The following is a 22026-nucleotide window of genomic DNA, read 5'->3' on the forward strand; positions in this document are numbered from 1 at the left end:
GGAATTGGGTTAAGGAACTGAGCTTCTAGCTTTGTCACTGCCACTGCCTGGCAGTCAGGTGGCTCTGAGCCTCAGTTTGTCCATTTGTGGTTGGAGGATACCGCCCCTACTTCACCAGGATGTGGTGAGTGTGAATAGGAAAGCTTCTGTGGGTGGTTCGGACCCCCGTAGGTACTTGGCAGTTAATGCTTGCAGTTGGCCAGAATTGTGAGTGGTTGTAATCAGGCCTGATGGAAAGGCCCCCTGACTCCACCGCGGCCTTGAGCGGCTGCCAACTCGTGACTGGGCCTGCTTTGAGACTTGCCTGCAAATTCCTTTTTTTCAGGGTGTCTGGTGTCTGCAAATAGGCTTCCCAAAATCTTCTCAAGCCCCAAGAAGCCCCTTTGCTGTACATCCCACTGTCCTTCATGGTCCCCCAGCTTAATGGGAAACTTCGAGACAGTGCCCCTTCATTTGGCATCGTGAAAACCTTTCCCTATAGCTCCCCTCCCTACCTACCTAGTTAAGTGAGAGTGAAAGGAAAGAATAGGATCCTGGGATAGAAGCGACTTAGAGAGAAACTGGCCCAGCTGGCCAGTCATGAGGGCCTCAGGCCTGCTATGCAACACGTCTCCCCACTGTTCATTCTGTGTGGGCAAGGTGGGTGAATGATGCCAGGAGGCAAATGGTGGGTGTGAGTATGTGGGTATGTGTGTGCAGGTAAGTGAATGTGTATGTGTGTACGTGCGCGCATGTGTGTGTGTGTGAGCTCACTGCCCCGCACTCCCAGGAGCCCCAGTGCTGATGGTGATCTCTCTCAGCGCAGGAACAAGAGGCTGCTTTGTTAGCCTGCCTATCTCTTGGTTTCTGATTCACCCCGGGCCACTGCAGCCTGAGCAGGTTCGCAGCTGCTCAGGGATATACTTTCCAGCACATTTAGGACTTGGAACAGCCCCAGGTTTCAGGAACACATGGCAAGGGGGGAGGGAAGGGGCTCAAATAGACTCAGAATGGGGGAAGCAAGCTACTTCTTTCTTTCTTCAAGACGAATCTCCATTTTCATCATCTGATAGCAGGAACAGCATCTGAAGACGGCAGATGAATTGCAAACCTGTGCAGGTCGGGGAAGAGGGCAGGCAAGGGGGTGGGGATGGGCAGATTTATTTCATCCTGGCCGAGGTCTTCTTGTGCAGCTTGTCCCCTCTGACACACAGCTCCTGCTCCAGTTACACAGTCTCTGCCCAGCCCTGGGCATGCCAGGGAGCCCGTACCAGAAGTCAGCCCCTGGAGAGAGCCTCTGGCTTCCAACAGCCGGAGCTAATGGGCCAGAGAGGACGTGGAGACCGTTCCTAAGATCTGGGAGCACCAAATGTTCCAATAGGCCTGGTTTTACACATCGGTCATGTCCCTCCTTTCTGTCCTGGTGTCTGGTTAAGGAGAGAATAGAAATGGCACTTTCCCAGGCTCTGGGATCAACTCTTTCTCTGAGGTATGTAACAGCCTCACAGCAGACAAAAGCCAGGTGACAGTACTCCCCCATGTATTCACCTACATTCAACCCCAGCCATTCATTTATCTATCTCATGCTGTCGAGGGCCTTCTAAGTGTCAGGCATGGTCCAGGCACTGGATTTTAGCAAGGAACATATCAAGGTCCCTGCTTCCTGGGAGCCCCAGTTAACAGAGAACCCAAAGAAATAGGCTCAAGCAGAGCAAATCCTGATAAGAGCAACCTCAGTTCCTCTGAGACACCTGGTGATCTGTTCACCTGGCTTCAGGCATCCTCTTCCTCTGTCACTGTCTAGCTGAGTGATCTAGAGCAAATTTCTCCATGTGCCTCAGTTATCTCAATCCACCAATGAGGATTGAGATAGGGGCCCCATCTACCTCTGAGGGCAGCTGTGAGGTTCCAATAAGACTGTGCACAAAATCCCTTGGTAAAGTCTAGAACCTTTGTTTGATCTTAATATTCTTCTTCTCCCCCTTTCCCGATAGGAAAACTAGGGATTATGGTCCATCAGACGAGCCAGGATAAGAACAGGAAGGCTGATGTGTGATGCTGGAGCTCACTGCCCCCTCTGGGCCCCGACCTCCCTGGGCAGTGCTGCACAGGCCTGGCCTCTGTGTGGGTCTCAGAGCAGCTCCCAGACTCCCAAACAGAGCCCCTTTCTCCTGCGCTCTTATACAAAGCTCGCTCACAGGGTCCTATTCAGCAAGCTAGGTGATTGAAAGGGCGACAGCAGTCTGGCAGCATGACCTTGGGGCCTGCCTCAGTGGGTGAGGGAGTTAGACCCCAAGGCTCCCCAACCCGGACGGGACCAGCCGGGCCCTAATTCTGCACAGACACAGAAGAGAAGGTGCAGGGTAGCAGGAAAGACAGGTGAATTTTTGGCTCCTAGCCCTCATGGAGCTAGGAGCTCCATTGTCCTTCTGCTCGGCAGTACTTCCATTCATTCTCAGAGGGGGCGAATGTTCTCGCCCTTTCCCTGGGGACAGACAGGGTAGGGGGAGAAAGTATAGGTGTTTGGAGGACAGATGAGTTTGTCACCGAATAAAATGTTTTAAACAGCATGGCGAGAAAAGATAGTCAGTCCAGTCCAGTCACAGCGCTGCCTAACAGAACTTTCTGTTGGACAGTGCTTGTCTAGTGGGGAGAGGATGCAGGCTTTGAAGCCACACAGACCAAGGTTCATATCCTGACTATAACTTAGACTTACCATTGTGTAATTAGGTTGTATTGCTTGACCTCTCGGAACCCACTTTCCCCATTATTAATAATAATCCTAAGTGAGCTGAGTGGGAGCCAGGCTTCTGTGTAGCCTGCCACCAAGCCCCAGGGGTCCAGCTCACAGGAGGAGAGATGAGCTGGTAGCTGCTTCGGCCAGGGTGCATCCAACTTCCCTGGGCAGTGCTGCACAGTGCAGGCAAAGATACATCTGGGGGCTTTATGCTTCTAAGTTCGGGAGAAGACAAAACCAGCCTCTTCCTTCCTAGGTCTGTATTTCTCCACTGAGGGAGGCCCATGAACAGGAAAAGGTCTTCTCCGTGGCACATAGAAGATTTGACAGGGCAGGTCTGGGAGCTTTAGGACAGACCTCCAAGTTTGGACCTTCTGCTCTATACCTACCAACTTGGTCATCTGTGAACCAACATCCCTGGATTTTGTTGGTGAGCCTGCTGGACCCAGGCTGGACGATGCTGTGGCCGTAAGGAAGTTCCCCCCCACCAGTCCTCAGCTGCCAGCTGCTGTCCTCCTCAGCCATGCCAGTGTGCCAGCTTTTCTTCTTCCTATGCCTGAGTCAAAACTTATCTGTCCCCTGTCCCATCCTGGTAAGACTCTGTTCATGATTTTCCCCAATGACAACTGCCTTGCCATGGTCCCAGACATGGATGTCCTCTGAAAATCTATCCCTGCCCTTTCCAAGAAACCCATGGCCAAGAGAAGTGTCAGGCAACGTGGAAAGGCAGTGAGGTTCTGGGCCAGGTGGGCAGGTAAGATGGGGTGAGACAAGTTCCCCAAGATGTTTTCTGAGGGTAGCCACATTCTCTGCCTTTTTCTGTGCGAGCCTCTGAGTACTAGGCCTCCTAGAAAGCCTAATATTACATAGCGTGTCAGCAAGAGCTGCAGGACCAAAATCTGGGGACTTAAGACTTGCAGCGCCAGCCAGCACTGACAAACTTGTCCTCATGGTGCATGGCATCAGGGGTTCATCTAGATGACAGATGTCATTGACCAGGCAGAAGAGCTGACAAGTGCCAGGGAGCCAACAGATGCGAAGTCAAAAGGCCTTTACTGTGCCAAGAGTGGGAAAGCCTGGTTTTCCCATCACCCTTCATCTCAGATGCACCAAGTGTATTTGCTCAGTGCTACTTCACCATCCCAATCCCTTTAGAAAGAGGAGGGCAGAAAGAACCCAGCTCCACCTACAGAGGAGAAGAAGGAAGTTCAGACAGGCACCTAAAAAGTCATCAGCAGTAGCTTTCTCTCTCCCTCCCACCCCACATCCCATCAGATCATCTTCATCATCATTACCATCACCGCCACCATCATCATCACCATTTATTAAGTATTTATTACATGCTAAGTTCCGTGCGGAGCATGCTTATTATATCATTCCATCCTCACTACAACTCTGTGAAGGAGTTATTACTATCCCCATTTCACAGAGGGAGAAACTGAGGATCAGAGAAGTTACTACCTTATCCAAATCCACACAGCTCCTTTAAGGTGGGAGAGAAGATGTGAAATCCAGGCTGTCACTCCCTGCAAAACTGCACAACCACCAAGAGAGGAGAGCAAGAAGGAGGAGAGCTCGGAGGGTTAGTCTCTCCTCCATATCTTGCCTTGGAGCCCAGAACAAAGGGTCTGCCGCAGACAGAGGTGGCCATGCGGCCTGGAGTGAGGGCAGAGAGTGAAGACCCGGCAGGAAGCATGCTGTGTAGAACCAGCTGCAGAAACACGCTGATCTTTTTTCCCTCCACCCTCGGTGTAGCCTTTTCCTCCAGGCCAGCCTGTTCCACTGGAAAAACAATCTCCCCTGCCTGGGGACTTGGGGCCGGCTGGGCCACCTTCTGGTCTGTCTCCGTTCAGATCCCGTTTCTCTCCTCTCGGGGAGGTGGGGGAGAGAGTCACACTGGGGGAGGTGAAGGGGAGGCTGAAGTCTTCATCTGTCCCCCTTTTAAGCCAAGCAAAGAAAAATAGCTCTTTGCCAAGATCTTTCATCTCAGTCATTTACTCTCGCAGATGTTTTCTGCAATATAAACAAGAAGCGAAGAATGTTGGGGAGGAGAGGAGGGTGGGAGGCAGGCAGGAGGAGAAGGAAGAGTGAATCGACAGCTTTGAAATCTGGGCCTGCAGAGGGCAGGAAACAGGACCTCAGCATGGTCTCTCCTGCCCAGAGAGCGTGGGCAAACTCAGGTCTCTGCACCAGGCCAAGCGGAGGGTCACTTCCCGGGGTGATTTTGAAAGGAGGTTCTCAAGAAGTGGCTCAGCCTTTGAGTGGGTGGTCTCTCCAAACAGCCTCCCTCTGCCTGGGAACCAACACATGGAGAACAGCTGCTGGGGCCCTCTGGGCTCAACCTGGAGCTGTGCCCTACTGGGGCACACACCTGCCCACCTAGTGTTCCCCGCAAGCTGGGCAGGGACCTGGGCCAGCAGAGCTGTCAGCAAGGCCCATGAGAGGTGTGGGCACCAAAAGGGGGAATTAGGATTTGTGCGTCAAAGGGAGAAAGAATCTTGGGCTGGACTATGTTGGAGGAGTACATCCTACAGGGGGTCAGGGAAAGAAACCCAGGAAGTTGAATGTCTCTAAGCTCAAAATTTCACAGGATTCTTATTGATGTCAATAGTCCTTAAACGAAGCTCTTAAACTAAACTCAAATGCCTATGGGGGCTGGCAGTAACCCAAAAGAGTGAAGCAGGATGGGTGGGGACTCCTGTGACCTGGAGAAGGCAGGCCTGTCTAAAGGGGGCGGCCACAACTCATTTGAACTGAATATTTAAGAAAGCCCAGAAATTCAGTTTTGTATGAAATCTCCTGTTTTGTTTTGTTTTTTTAATATTTACTATAATTTTTTAAAAAATCATTGTCGGCCACATGAGGCATGCCTGTGGACAGGTATTAGTTTGTGAATCACGGGTTTGAGACATTTGCAAAATGTCAGTTGAATGAATGAATGCTAACTTGCTGTTTACCCCTCCTGCTCTGGACCTAACAAAGGGATTTGTGAAAGGAAGGTTGAAAAAGAATCAAACAGCGAGCTTTCATTGGGGACCTACTGTCTTTCCCAAATGGAGCTAAACAATATGATCCATTCAGAAAATCAGAAAGCCTGGTCTCAGCCCTAGAGCTTTACACTGTTGTTGGGGAGACAGAGTGACACAGAACATGAGACCAACCTTTGACAGTGCTTGGGTATGTGATTCAGGGGACAGAGAGAAACCAGGTGATGCCTCCTATTTGGACTGAGCCTTGAGAAATGGGCGGAATACCCACGTGTTCAGGCTGATCATCAATCCTGAAACTGGAAGGCTTGTTACCCCACCCCAAGACATCGAGAACTCTGCAGAATAGGGACCCAGGACCACAGAAACAGAAGGGCTCTGCCTGCTAAGAAAAAGTGACCACTCTACTACTGCCACCAATGTCGCCACCCATCTGCGCATGCCCACTGCCACCAAATTATGGTTAAGATCTCCAAGGAAAAGTTAGTGTCCTCAAGAGCACCATAAGGAACCTGCTGTGCAGCTCATGTGGCGGGGACATGAGCTGACTGCAGGCCCTGGAGGCAGGGCTGCTGTTTAGCAAGGAATGATAGGAGGCCTGATGCTCAGCAACCTTTTGGAAGGAAAGAGGGGGACAGTTTTCACACAAGGGTTTACGAGGGTTTCTGGACCCATGCTTTCCTGCCAATGTCCACAGCTTTGAGCTCCTTGCAAGAAGAGAATGGAAAGGGAATCCGTTCTGGTTGACCCCAAGCTCCCCACATAATTGTCCTCGTATTCCTCACAACACGCTACAGAGCAGTAGTGACTGTTCCCGTCTTACAGAGAGGAGACGGACGCAGGGCGGTTAGCTCTCCAAGGACAGGAACAGCTTGTCACTACTCAATAGTGAAGCCCTGGTGCCAGCACAGGGCCTGCACCTAGAAGCCGAGTGATGCTGGATGTCAAGTGAGTGTTCTGGGGTCTCATAGCCAGAAGTGGCCAAGAGGAAATTCAAACCTGGGTCTGCCCGAACCCAAAGCCATCACGCTGGGAAACCTGCATTCCCAAAGGTACTCAAATAGTTACGAGGTGTTCTCCACCATTAGTCACCATGGCTGGTAGATTGTCAGTGTGAAGGGGGTGCAGTGTGCAAACATTACCTGTGTGGCCAGGCATTTGGACGCAACAGAGATTCCTTGAAGCAATATGGCCCTCCTTTTCACTCGATGCCTCAGTCTCCTCCCCAACAGCCCTTGCTGGACCACCTCTAGGGAGAGCAGACTCACTACTTCACATCCCACTCTGATTACCAGCATGCTGAGCTTCAATCTGCCTTCCTTCAGCCCTCACCCAATGGTCATTGTGTTTGCTTTCTACACAGGCAAGGCTCTTCAATAGGACCACCTTGACAATAATCGAAGACCTCTCTCTTGCTTGTCCCCTCCCTTATTTGTCTTTTCCGCTTGTCCTTCACATGTTCCACATGTCACATGCTTTCAGGCCCCCTCATCTATCCCCTTGCCTCTCCCCAAATGCAGTACAATTTTTTTGTGCTTCTTTAAAAACAATGCCATGATATTTCAAGAAGGACAGACCAATAAAGAGTGCAACAAGAGAAATACCTCCCTAATCTTTAGTGTTCGTCTTTGGTTAATGTCACCTAAGATCACACCAATTATCTTAGTAATCATGCCTGTTGACTCATGTCAAGTTTACTGTCAACACAAACCCCCAAATCTTTCTCATCCCCCCCATCCTAGACATGTATAGTTCCATTTGTTCTGACTCAATGGTTCCAGATGTACATTTAACCCTATTATATTTCATTATGTTACATTTAGCTAGAATTAATCCCAATTGTTGGGATCTTTGGGGATTCTAATTCTGATATCCAAGGTATGAGCTACGCCTTCTAGCTGCAAGTAAGTCTAAACTCTGAAAGTTCTTCCTCATCTCTGATGGAACTGATGAAATGTAAGGGTCTTGGGAGAGCTCTGGGACACTGGATAGGACTATCTGTCCAGCCTGACAGGCATCTGTTTATCAGTGCTTTAGGGCCAGTCACTCAGCACATTCCTAACCACTCCATTTATGCTATTTTCCAGCCCACATTGTCCTCAAGAGCACCATAAGGAACCTGCTGTGCTGCCTACTGCAATACAATGAACTTCCACCTCAAGAGTCCCACCCTCTGCTCCCCAAAAAAGTACAACTGATAGACCATCTCTTTTCTTGGTGAATCCACGCTGATTTCCAACTTTCTTTCTTAAGTCTTCAGAAGCCATCACTTTGCCTGTGGATTAAAGAGATTATCCCTGAACCCCAAAGCAGAAGCTGCCCTCAGACAGCCAGGTAGTTAACTCACTATACTGGGCATGTTCATTTGCTTCTCCACATCTCCCCCACCACACACACACACACACACACACACACACACACACACACACACACACCATTCTTCTCTTCCCCTCTCTTGCTCTGTGCCGCCCCAGGAGACTGGATCATGAGGATTGCATCACTGGGTGCCTCTTGCCCTCTGGCTTCAGTTGATTTCAGTAAATGGGAGTCACCAACAAGAGAAGGTCAGGGTATGCATTCTCCTGGTTCCTCTCTACTGGCCCCTGCTTGGCTGTGTCTCTCTACTGTCCCTCTCCCTGAAGCCATGGCTCCTGTTAGATGGAACTCTCCCAGGCACTTTCTTTCATGCCTCTTTCCCTTTGCCCTTCAGGCTCCCACTGGCAGGCCTCGCCATGCCTTGTTAGTTTCCTTTAACCTTACTCATACCTGTATGTAGTCCTATTTCTAAATTCTTCTCAATTATCTCATTGGATCGTTCCATCTCTCTCCTGCCATGATGCTGACCGATGCACTCATATTTTTGAATCATGTTGCCTAAAGACGTATGGGGTGTAGGTGCTGGTAAGAATAGTATAGTGGTTAAGTGTACAGAATTTGCAGTCTGACTGGCTAGGGTTGAATTCTATCTCTACCATTTTCTAGTTTTGTGGCATCAAGCTTGTCATCAAATTATAAGCACTCAATAAATGAGAGTATTCCAGCTTATTATTAACAGAAAATCTTACCATCAAGGGTGTTGCTTTGGTGCTAAGCTAAGTCAGCGTTCTGCTACAAGGTTTTACTATTTATGGCTACCAGGAAATTTAGACCTCAGGTAATCCGCCCATGCTACAGGAGAAAGAAAATATAAGCATTGTCTTTGTTGTTATTTTAGTAGCTAGAGAGGCTTTCAATTCTATTACATATTTTCAAGAGAAAACTTAACAAAAAAGTGCTCTAGGAAGCTATCTGTTACTTCCTATCTGACACTCTTTTCTTATCCTTTATTGGCATGGTCTTAAAGTTCCCCAATCACAAAATACAATTCCTACATGTTTAAGGTAAGTAAATGTGATGCCCTTTAGCCTGCCTTTGCAGAGCTTCTTCCCACCCTCACCCCACCCCCAAATGATGCTCTCGCCAAAATTAGGCTCAGAAGGCAATCTCTTAAGTCTATCCAAAAGCTAAACCTGAAAGAGGTCAAAGGTTCTCTGGTCGATCATATTTCGCCCGACTATTTTTAGCTGGCATAGGGCAAAACAAGTTTCCCCATAGATCTGGGTCCTGTGAAAGCTGGAAATTCTGCCAGGATGGAGGGATACAGCTCTCCCTGTTGGAAGAGAGAGAACAATTCCCTCCTTCATTGCTCCAGGATATCTATTTGCTGCCCATGAATCTTTCACCTGCTCTGTATTCCTTGTGTTAGATCACATCGAGTTGGTCTGCTTATTTGCTCTTCCCAACCCAACCTTTACTAAAGTGCCATTTCTGTTAAACTATTAACATGTCAACTCATCCTATGGGCCATCTCATGCCATATTATCTTCTGTCTCCTGGGTTGGACGCTTGGTAGTTTTCTGGATGTCTATCTTAATAGAAATGCATAATGAAGTTCCCTGGATTTTCGACCTAGACACACTTTTTTGTCATGCCAATACCCCTCACTACTACTTCTCTATCTTGAGACCCCCTCCTGAGCTCTGCCATGTTCCTTCTGTCCTCTCAGCCCCTTTCTCCCTTTACTCACACAGGTGCACCAAGGGCAAGCATCATCCTGCCCAGAGATTTCTGCTCTTCCACATTTTCTTAAGTGACCTTCTACTCTCTGACCTCCATTGCTAGAATCCCTTGAGTTAGAAAACCAGAGATATTTCCATTGCTTTTAAGGCTTGTATCGACAAGGCAGCAAAGAGAAGGGAATGAGGGACCAATCACAGAGTTTCTGCTTGACCCCGGATTGCTGCTGAGGGCAATGCCATGGGAAGGTGACCTCCCCGCCGGCCTGGGGGCTGTCCCAACGGGACGACTCAATGCCATTGAATACTCACTGTCAGCTCTTCTGTTGCTGCACTCCTCAGGCAGAAAGAACATGGGGAAGATAAAAACTGAGTTTAAAAGATGTGAATAGAGCTTGATTCAATGATTTATGGTCTAGGCCAGGGTTTCCAAAAGTGTATAAAGAGCTATTCCTGGCAAGTTCCTTATTAGTCATATGTGTAAAATGGAAACATGGCTTTGTCAAAAATATACTCCCCCCACCTCCTCCCCAACTGTGTCTATAATCAGGTTCTGGAAATAGAGCTGTATTGAGAAAGGGACTTAAGAGAAGAACACTTTGCTAATAAAACTTGCATCACTCTGGCAATGGCAATTGTACCAAGCACTTATGGACAGGGATCCTGGGGCAGTTAAAAAAAAGAGTAAAACAACTTCACACTGGCACTGCCCCCAGATGTGCTTTTCCATAAATAAATAGATTATGAATGTTTAAGCTTTCTCATTTGTCATTTTAACTGTTCAGCATTCATCCACTCTCTTCTGGTACACATGTCCAATTTTCGTCTTGGGGAATTCCACACTGTCCTCTGTTCTCAGTCCATGAAATTCCAGTGCAGTCAACACCACCGCCAACTCAGGATGATGCACATGACTCAGGCTTATAAGTGCATCCATTCTCCTGGGTAAAATGATTGGTTTAAGAATGGGCATCTGATCATTCAGAGCCAATAAGATACCTTGAGGTTTTCCCTAGGACTTCTGGAAAAAAGACTCACTCTTTTTCCTAGAACCTCAAATCTGAGAGATATAAGGCCTGAAACTGCTGTCATTTTCTGTTGCATGGAACCTGAGTCTGAAGCCCACATAGCAGAGAGCAGCACTGAGAGATGAAAAGTAATCAAGTCCTGATAACATTTTATTGTAGCCCTGAATCCAGTTTGTTTGATGCTAGCCCTAATTTTGGATCTTTCAGTTGCGTGACCCATTAGCAATTCCTTTTGCTAAAGCAATTTAAAACAGGTTTTTCTGTCCCTGGCAACCAAAGAGCCCTCGGTGACAGTTGTTAAATGGAACTAATAGAAAGGAGGCAGGGCCAGCACTAAGGTTAAATTTGCAAGCAACATCCGTGGCCTCGAGTGCACACACAGAAGCTTACCACTCACTTTAATGTGAGGAAAGCAGCACCAGGATGTACCCAGACAGGAAGAGAAATAGCCCAGACAGGAAGTTCCCCCAGCAAACACCACCTTGCTAGAATGGAAGTTACTAAAAAGACCAGACCATTTCTATTGAGTTTAGTCTTTGTTATACCCCACTCTGTATTTAATGTAATAGTAAATACTACTGCTATTGTGAAACCCCCTCATTTATACCATCACAACTTGTAGTTCCCTATAATTTGTTCTCTTTCCCTCTGAATCAATAAAAATGTCTATTAACCTTAAATATATTTAATTTAATCTGCTTTACCCCTAGTTCTATTAGTCAGAGTTCTCCTAAGAAATAAAACTAATAGGTATATCCTTGCGTATATCTTATTAGTTCTACTCCTCTAGAGAACTCTGACATACATACATATGTGTGTGTATATACACATGGGGTAGAGAGAGGAGAGAAAGAGAGAGCGAGAGCGAGAGCGAGAGCAAGAGAAAGAGAGAGAGAGATGGAGATTTAAAGGAATTTGCTCATTGAATTATGGGGCTGGCAAGCCTGAATTCTGCAGGGCAACAGCAGGCAGGCTGGATTGAGGTAAGAGTTGATGTACTCTTGGGTTTAAATGCTGGACACTCAGGCAGAGCTTCTCTGTTGCATTTTGGAGGCAGAATTCTTTCTTCTTCAGGAAACCTCAGCCTTTGCTCTGAAGGCCTTCAATTGATTGGATGAGGATTATCCAATCAAAGGAAGGGTCATCTGCTTTGCTTTGAATTAACCAATTGTAACTATTAATCACATCTTAAAAAGTATCTTCATAGAAACATCTAGGCTAGTGTTTAACCAAATAACCAGGCACGATAGCCTAGCCAAGCTGACACATAAAACTAACCATCACACCCAGTTTGAATCTATAGTCTCACCTGTCATATGCATATTAGTGACGGTTCAGCATTGGATTCTCAAGCCAATATCAAGGTGGACACTACAGATAACATCCCCTTGACAAGGCTCTATTAGTTCCTAGCATAGAAGAAAATCCATGATCACTCAGTTCAGCCTGGACAGAAAGCTTTATTATTTCTGTTGCTGTTATAATATGCAAATCTTCTCATTTATTAAAATTCCCTTGATTTACTTTCACTGTTTGCAGAATTACCCTCCCAGCCACCATTCCAGAAAAGCACTTGAGCCCTGCCCCATGGCCCCCAGTGGCTGAGGGTGTATACACTGTGCACCCTTATGGAAGGACAATGTTGGGGTGGTGGGAAGAGGTACCTCCTGTGGGAGACAGCATTTTCCCCGTGAGTGCTGCCTGGGGGAGAAGCTCATCTGAACAGACATGAAGAAGACATTTCACTTGGCCTGGGCCTGCTGGGGAACCTGACTTGTAGCCCCAAAGAGAACAAGTTCTTATCAACCCTGCCTTCTGATGGTCTGGGATCCATCTACCTATACTGATAACCAGGTACGTATTTTTATTCTCTCCAGTTACCTGCTATAGGCTCTATCTTGGCATCCAGGGCAGGGTTATGCTCCAGGATATCTCCTTGAAGCAGTTATTTTCCTATGGGCATCTATGCCACAAGGGAATGGTCAGGAGACAATCAGCAGGCCTGTCAGTGCACACAGTACCATTCCCCCTACAGACTCATGAGAGGTTTTTCTGAGAATATTCTTTAGGCTTCGTTGTCTATGGCTGATGATGTCAGGTCAAAGCCTTTGATGATGCCTACTCCCCCAAAATACTACATTTCCCAGCCTCCCTTGCAGTTAGGTCAAGGACATATGACTGGATTCTGCACAAGGAGATGTAGACAAAAGCAATGTCAGCCACTTATAGAACTGGCCTTTAAAAACATTTCAGTAACCGTTTAGTTCTGCCTCCTCTGACTACAACTGTCTTGATATCACGAGTTTCAGATGGCATAACAACTGAGATGTGGGGGTGTGTTTGTTACTACAGCATAGCTTTTCCCATTCTGACTAAAGTAGAGCATAAAAGGGAGTATTCCTCTGATCCATAGCCCTCCTCAGCCCAGTAAGCTATCTCACAGATAAGGACTGTGCCTCCTCCAGTTAACTAATGATCAGTGACATCTCCCCCCAACCTGTGATAAAACAACTCGGACTCTTGACAGGTCAAAATCAGTACCTTGTGTCTAAAACTGCCCAGGATCTATTATGTGCCCAAATCCCTAAGGAAAGCCTAAAACTGGTGAAGTAATTGAACCAAGGTAGGTTTTCCTGAAAAGACTTTTATAGCTTCGAGTTCATTTAGAAGAAAAGTATGAGAGTATTTCAGGCCCTAAACAGAGTTGCTCCTCTTCCAATTTTAGCTGAAAATATCCTTGCCGGGGTCCAAAAACGGAGTTTTTATCTGTCAAGAATTCGTTCAACTTAAGGTTCCTTCATTCCAGAAAGCCTTACCAGGCTTGCCACGCAGTGTGACCCATGAATGTGGGTGGGACTGCTTGGTATTTTCATACTGTTGGAAACAGTGGCCTTGTTGATCTCAGAGAGTCCCAGATTAAGCTGATTTCGCTATTTTTAATCTCTCCGGAAATAAGCAAAGAAAAGAGGTCTAATTGCAAACAGACTTAACTTTACATAGAAATATGTAGGTCCCCCGAGGCACCTAGAAAGTGTCTGAAACCCTAACACCCCACCCCGACTCCTACCCCCACCCCCCGGCCTCCCCAACTCCCCTCTCCAGATCACGTAGGCCGGCACCCAGAGAAGCCTGGGGCAGGAGGAGGAATTGGAATCAGGAGTTCAGCCATGGCCTTGGACTGGCCAAACCAGCCTAGCCAGCCCCTTGGGCCTGGGGGTAGGGGCTTTGTGTGAGAAACAGGAAGACATTTTACCCACAGCTTGAACCATAGCTTTGGGAAGGCTCTTTGTTCTCTCACCCCCATTATTTTGGGTTTTCTGGTACTTCTCTATTCTGTGCTTGTCAAATTCCAGGCATGGGGAGGATTTCAAACACCATCATCAAGCTTGCAACACACACACACGCACACGCACACACACACACTGCACCCTCATTGCAATTTCATTTACCACACAGCTCTGGGATTTGTGGCTAAGTGTGGCCCAGTAAGAGCTTTATAACAGTTCACATGGCCCCCAGCCTTCCCCACAAGCTCCAGTGTTAAAATCCCAGCCAGAACCCTGGGCCTTGCTGGCAGCCGGGCTGCTGGATCACTGCAGGAGGTGGCACAAGGCCCGTAGCCTGCTGTGCCTCAGTTTCCCTGCCTGTCAGTTTGGACAACCATGACCACAGCTAATTCTGAATGCTCTGCCTGTTGATGGGACTAGGCACTGGAGGGGGCTCAGATTTATGGCACAAAAGTTCCAGAATGGGTCAAAGAAGAGAGACTGAAATAGATTGGGAGCCCAGAGCCCAGATAGGCAGCCAGAGAAGATTAGACACGCTGACGAGAGAACCATCTGATGACTTTGAGGGCTCTTGCTCATAAACAGCCAGTGTGTTATTTTAACTTCCATGGGACAGGCCAACCCTTGCCTGTGATGGGAAGTTTGGGACTGGAGTCGTCCATGGGCCCTGCTGTTGCAGAAGTCACCCCAGGAGCTGGGGCTCTTCCAAAGGAAACCAGCATGGGGCTCTGAGGCTTGGCGGAATGACTGGACAGATAGATAGACAGTCTTTGAGTGAGAAAGGCATGGTTATGAGGCAGGGGGGAGTGGCAAGCGTCCCCCTTGCCGCAGCTCTGCTGGTGGGGTAAGTCTTTGTTTACGGAGCATTTCTGCTGAGAAGCCTTTCTCCCCTCACATTTGCTTCTTGGTCTTATGAATCCATGTAGAGGGCAGCAGGCTAGGAGTACAGACATGGAAAGGCCCAAGGAACGGCTACCATAGTTCCCATCCCTCAGAGCCCCCGGGTCCCAGCAATCCCCAGCAATGGCTCTCCCTCTCACACCCTGACCCTTCATATCCTCTGTCTCATTACATGGTCCACCTTGCCCTTCTGCCGTTTGCTACTTTTAATCCTTGCTTTCGCACAGGGAGCAGCCCTGGCAAGTCCATTCCACCCTCATCTTCCACTGGAGTGCTTCAGGCAACAATGAAGTTAGATTCAAGTTTGCCAGCAACATTGTCGAAGGCCAGCTCTCGGCCATTTGTAGCAAGGGTCTCACAAATATCTCATTTCATCATGAAGACCCTTTCTTCCCTCTCACTGTCTGCTCTCAAGCAGCCATCCATTTCCTTCTCATCTCTGCCGGAAATGTTCTCAGCCAAAGCGAACTGAGCCAAGCAGGTGTCTGTGGGCTCACAAATCCTCCAAGGAGGAGGGTCTCTTCAGTGGCTACCAGATTGCACACCAATGCCAGCCAGCTCCTGGCATCTGCCACTGGCCCTCCCAAGATGGTAGCCTATGGAGACACAGCCTAAACCTTTGATCCAGCCTCTTTCCAGTTCAGTTCTGTCGGTAAATTGAAACTCCCAGCCAAAGGAAAGCCAACCTGGACTGTCCATGAGGCCCCCATGATAAATGAGCAAACCACTGGTCTTACGTTGGTCATTACTTAGGGACTTACTAGTGAGCCAGCATGAGGAAGGAGGCAGGAGGAAGAGGCTTGGGGCAAATGCTAGATTTTTGGACCAGCCATTACTGGCAACATCTATATCTGGAAAAAAGTACACAAGAACTCACAGCAGAAAAACTTTTAAAGCCCTCCGTGATGCAGCCCCACCCTTCCTCTGTTCCAGTCTGCTCTGCCATCCCTCCCCCTGCGTGAATTCCACCTTGGCCAGACCTATAAATCCACTCTATACCTTGCTCCGTCCCTGCACTTTATCCTGGCTCCTTCCGTTCCTTTTGCTCACAATATCTATCTTGATTTTGCCCATCTTCTGAGGTCCAGCACCAACACTGCTCTTCCCTCAACTCTCATCCCTGGCCAAACTTATGGGAATCCTGGAACTACCTCCCCTCTCCTCCGCTCATGGCACTTTTTGTCGACTCCACACAGTTTGCTTCTGTACTGAGGACCACCAGATGTGTTGGCCTTTGTCACCCTGATTCTGCGTGTCCCCAACCTTGTGCCAGAACTCTTGCCTCAAGGATGGCCTCACCCCAGTGCCCTGAACACTGTAGGGCTTTAGGCAATATTTATGGATTATTATTGGTTATCCAAAAAATAATTTAAGTGATCAGAAAGATACTTAACCTGGAAGAACTACAGAAATATTCAGTGAAATTGAGTGTGGGCCCAGGTGGTCCCTTCTTGGGGGCAGTGGTGCAACAGGTTTTCCTTTCTAGGCAGTCCCCCAATAGTCCTAGAATCCCACCGAGGCTCATGGAAGGTGGTGGTTGAGTGAAGAGTCTTGCAACCAAACAAGACCATAAATGTAAAACCAGGGAGCCCAACAATGTTAGTTTTACAACTCCAGGTGATGAGAATGGTATTTATAGACTCAGTGACATGTTTGAAGCAGTGAGTCCCAGAGGCTAATATTTTAAGCTGGACATCCTGAGACCCCAACACTCTGTTTTTATTCTCCTCCCCATCCTTCCCTCCTGTAGCCCCTGGAACTTTCCATGCAGTTTGGACAAGAGCAAGAAATCTCTATTGTTTCTCAATCCTTACTAGTGCTAGGGAAGGATTTAAAAACTGCTTTGTGGAAGGATGACTGGTGATGAGTGGAAAACATTCTGAGGCCTCGAAATGACATTTGCCATTACACCAAAACTTCCATCAGAAAATTTCAAAATTCTAGGCTGAGAGGAGGGCCTGTCCGCCCTCAGAGAACCCTGAGGGCAGCAGGGTGGGGAGTAGGAATAGTAAGTCCTTGTTTGCAAATGGACCCATCAGGGCCCAGAGGGTCCAGAGAGTCTAGACCCAACTATTTAAGGCCTTTCTTTCTCTTGAGCTCATTTTTATATTGGATAAAACTTCCTGAGGCAAATCCATAAACAGAGGGTGGGAACTGCAGACTTTGATGTTTATATGTCCCAGAATACAAATGGAGAAATTAGTGTTTTCCCTCAGAGCAATCTAGAAAGTACTAGCCAAAGAACAAATTACGAACAGCTACATAAGCATCAGGGAAGTCCCAGAGATCATAAGGGATGGAAAATAACCATGAGATCATCATGTTCATTCTCCCAGGGACCTGAACAGCCAAGTTGCAGCCCCATGATCCCCCTTCTGAGGGTGTTTCACCTTTCTCTTTCTCTGGACTGTGAGCAGTGTTCCAGATTCATCTCTCATACATCTTTCTACAGATAGGCAAACCTGGGAAACGAAGTTCATCATGTGTAGAAATGAAATCCGGAACATCTTATTTATTTATTCATTCATTCATTCATTCATTCATTCATTCACCGTTGTTTATAAACAACTCTAGATGCTCATCCACAGTTTACCCAACCAGCTCTGTGGACAAGCCAGATCTGGCCAAACTGAAACATCAAATCCTATATAGTAACTTCAGGGTCTAAGACCAACTTTTAGAGGCTGTTGAATAGGAAAAAAAAAGTCGTACCTGTTTTCATGCTAAGAAAAGCAGATAACCTGTACCTGGAAAACAAACAAAAATAATGATCTAAACATAACTTGAAAATTTTTATTTTTCGAGTGAAATACACACACAGTTTTATTTCTCCAAATGACAAAAATAATAAATGCTTAATGTAAAAAAACTTTGAAAATATAGAAAAACACAACAGGAAAACTATCGATAGTATTTTGTACTGCCTTCCAGTATTTCACTATGAATAGTCACCTATACGCTAATGTATAGTATATATTTTATTGTATATTATATTATATGTATTGTTACATGTTATGTAATATATAATTATATAAAGAGGTATATAGAATTTTTACATATAAAATATTTATTTATTCATACATATTTTAATGTATTTATTTGTGAAATACATATTTGCATATTTCATATAAAATTGCATATAAAATGTAAGAAACCACCAATTCTGTCTTTTTATTTTTACACTAAAGTAACATATATTAATTGTAAAAACAAGTCAGAAAATATGCTCGAGCCAGAAGAAAGAGGTGAAAATCACATTTATTCTCACCATTTAGGAAAGACCACTTTCATTTGCTCTATGCCCTTCCCATTTATTTTAAATATACACACATAAGGATAAAATGATGCGTCAAATTATATAGAAATAGCATCAAGATGTACATTTTATTTTGTAAGTACTCTGGGTAATACAATAAACATCCTAAATCAGCACGTCTTTCTTTCCCTTGCTAGTCGCCTCATGCTATGGCTTCTTCTTGTGCAGGGTCACCACCTGGGACATGGACCACTACTCAGCCATGAGGGGTCACCCTGACTCTCTTGAGTTGCTGGAGGCTTTGTGGAAAAAGGATTCCTAAAATTTAAAATCTTTTTATATCACAAGAGCAAAGCCGGGAAGTCTGATAACAGGGCTTTACTATAAGCCACAGTGCAGAAAAGACAGAGCAAAGATCCTCCAGGTGGAAAGGGAGAGTAGAAAGTCCTTCCAGCCAGGAGGAGAAGCAGAAGAGAGGGAGGAAGAGAGGCAGCAGTTAGAGAAGGCAGGCCTTTCCTACCTTCTTTCCTTGAGATCGTATCTTGAGGATTGGGCTGTTATTAACATCTAGAGGGAGTTTAGGGAAATTTAAAAACATCCGGGTTGAGGCCCTGTTTTTCTGAGATACAGTTTGAGGAGATTTCAAGTCTCTTGGGTTTATTTGGCACAGATCCAACACAAGGTCATGGGGTGGGTTAGAAATGACAGAGGGAAGTGGTGCCATGTCTAGGCAAACAGGCATGAGATAGCACTCCTGTTCTCACCCTGGCTTGGGTGTCTCGAAGATTCCTGATTCTTTTATGGGCCAGCACAGTAACAGAAAGCCTGGGGTTGGGAGCAAGAGGCCACAGTCATTCTCAGCTTTCCAGTCTAAGTCAAGGGAGGAGGTAGATGGTTAATACGCTAACTTTCCAATGCACTTTGACTCAAGAGCCAATTGAGGCCCCATCCCATACAGGGAATGCAAAGATGAAGCCTCGCCCTCAATGAATTCAAAGTCTGGAGAGTTTAATTCATTCTATACCGCTGGATACTAAATGTGGTACACGTTACAAAAAATCAGGTTAAGGTCTTAGATGCTGAGGGAGCTGAGATATGGGAACAATTCCACAGGCTTCTGAGAGGCTAGCCCAGGCATTGTTCCCGCATCCTATTTTCTATGACCTTTCCCTTCTCCTCTATCCTCCCTTGAGCCATGTCCTCTTCTCCATCCTCCAACCCAACCTGCTTTATGCAACCTCTCTTCCATGAGCCTTGGAGTATTCGTGGTAGTAGCAAACCTACAGTAGAGAGGGCCAGACGCTGAGACTATGGTGAGAAAGCCAGGAAGATGGGACAAGAATAATAACTGTGGTGGAAATACATAATAACAATAATAACAATAATAATTAGCATTATTATCACTTATAATTGGTCTTACTATGTGCCAGGCACTGATTTAAGCACTTTACATACACAGTAAGAACACATAGATTTGTGTTAACTCATACGTGATCTCATAACTCAACTGCATGAGCTCATACAGTATATACAACACCCTATGAGGTAAGTGTGACTACGATTGCTCCTTTTAGAGATGAGAAAACATAGGCACAAAGAAGTTAGTGACTTGCCCAGGGTCACACAGCTAGTAAGTGGAAGTTTGAACCCCATCTCAACAGGCTGGCTCTAGACCCTCGAAGTAGGTGACAGGTGGGGACACCAAAGGCTCTGGGCTAGGACAAGGGCAATGGCTTCATTTGGTTTGGAAATGCAGGCTGGCCCAGAGAGGTCCCAGAGAACCTAAAACCATCCTTGATAGCTTTCCAAATATTTTTCAGTAGGCAGGGGGTTTAGTGTGTCTGCGGCTCTTACTTTGTAGCTCTGAAAACAGACATGGGTAGATTACAGCTACATGGCATCCGCAATGGCAGAGGTCACTATAGGAGATTGGAATTTGCACCTGCATAGTACACTATCAGGGAAGAGTCAGCATCCAGGAAGGTGCGCATGTCTACACTTGCACTGGTGCTTCTGGGTGAGGTAGGTGGGGTGAGCCCTTGCTGAGGAATGTGGCGAGGGACGGCATCCTTAGTTTTGCTCCAGTGGCTTTCAAGCAGAGCCCAGAGTGCTTTGCAGGCATCCATTCATGCACTTGGCGCCTGAGTTGCACTGACTGGCTGACAACTGACTGTGTCTCCACTTACAGGTAGACCATCGGGAAGTCAGAGTCAACCAGGGGGGCTCTGCTCTTCACGCAGGGCCACACCAGCCCGGTGGGCTTGCTGAAGTGAGCAGCCCACAGAGCACCCAGACCCAAAGGCAGGCCAGAGACAAGCCAGTGAGATTAACCTCGTACTTTCAATGCTTTCTCTCATTCAGCCTTGGCAGTGACCCAGTGGAGGAGCCAGGCATGCACAGATGAAGAAACTGAGGTTTAAGGTCAAAGTAGAAAAACGACATTTGGGGAACCTCAGATTACATCTCCAGGCCCCTGTTCCAGGTCTATCTTCACATATACCATACTGTCGAGCACCCACAGCATTTAAAATATGGGGCAGAACAGGGACCTTTGGACCTAAATCAGGCTGGCCCGGGGAACTAGTTCAGGGGGCAGACTGTCTACCTAGTGACTGATGTATCTGGGCAACCTAGACGCTGGCAGACTTGTAGCTCCCTTGTGCACCCCCAATTGCCCTGCTTCACCCTGTCCAGTTCTTTTCACATCGGACTTGACACTTTCATATATGCTACTTCCTGTCCTTGACATCTCTTCTCCAGCTGCATCACCACACCCCCACCTTTCAATGCTCCTAAATGGCCTCCTCCCATAATGAAACCACAACTGTCTCGTGGGAGGAAAATGAGGCCACCCTCTCTACTGCTTCTCCCTATTGTTCCAAACCCTGCAGTTCTCAACTCCACGTGTCTACTGACCTTGTGTCCTTTATTCCTGGGCATCACTTCAGCCTTGCCATCTTCCCCCTACACACGGTCCTATGTGTTCAGGTGCACTGGCAGTTATTTTACCCAAGAAGAGAAAGTTGTGTTAGATACCACCATACCCAAACTCACTGGAGTCATTCCCATGCCTCTGGGTCCAACTAGGCTGCCATAGTGACATCCCCAAAGCCTCAACCAGGTCCTCCTGGATCAACGTCATTGCCCTCATACAAAGCCCCTTTGCAATGAGTGCCAAGCTGGTCAGGTGCCGCCTGTGTTTACAGAAGGCAAGGTTTTCGGCTTGTTTGGCTTTTCTCAGTTCCCCGGGCTGTGCTCTTCCCCTTTCTCCCCGTGCCAGGCTCTGTGCTAAGTACTCACCATGCTTTATCTCATTAATCCACACCGCAAGCTTATGGATATTTTTATCTACATTTTACAGATAAGAAAAATGAGACTCAGAGAGAAAATAACTTGCCCGAGTTTACAGAGCTAATAAGTGGTAGGGGGTGGATTTGAACCACCACGTTCTTAACCACTGAGCTCCACCACCCTGTTCAGTCCCTGTGGGCCAGTCAGTGAACCATTCTCAGGGACGCCTGTTTCTTCATGGAATTCTGCCTTTGACAACACCCTCCACCGCCATAGTTAATACATGTGAGGCCTGAGCCAAATCTAAGTGCATTGAACTTGATCAAAGAATGGATTGTTATTTGAAATAGAAAAAAGCTGAGGAGTGGGGTGATGATTGATTTTGTTATCCAGTGGTACTCTCTTCTTTGAGTAACTATTTACTGAGGGCCTTCTGTGTCTTCCCGGCACTATTCTAGGTCCCAAATGAAATACACAAACCCCCTGCCTTGGTAGATCTTACAGTC

The sequence above is a fragment of the Pteropus medius genome, unplaced genomic scaffold (genome assembly GCF_902729225.1).
Source record: "Pteropus medius unplaced genomic scaffold, Ma_sr-lr_union100, whole genome shotgun sequence".
Lineage (NCBI taxonomy): Eukaryota > Metazoa > Chordata > Mammalia > Chiroptera > Pteropodidae > Pteropus > Pteropus medius.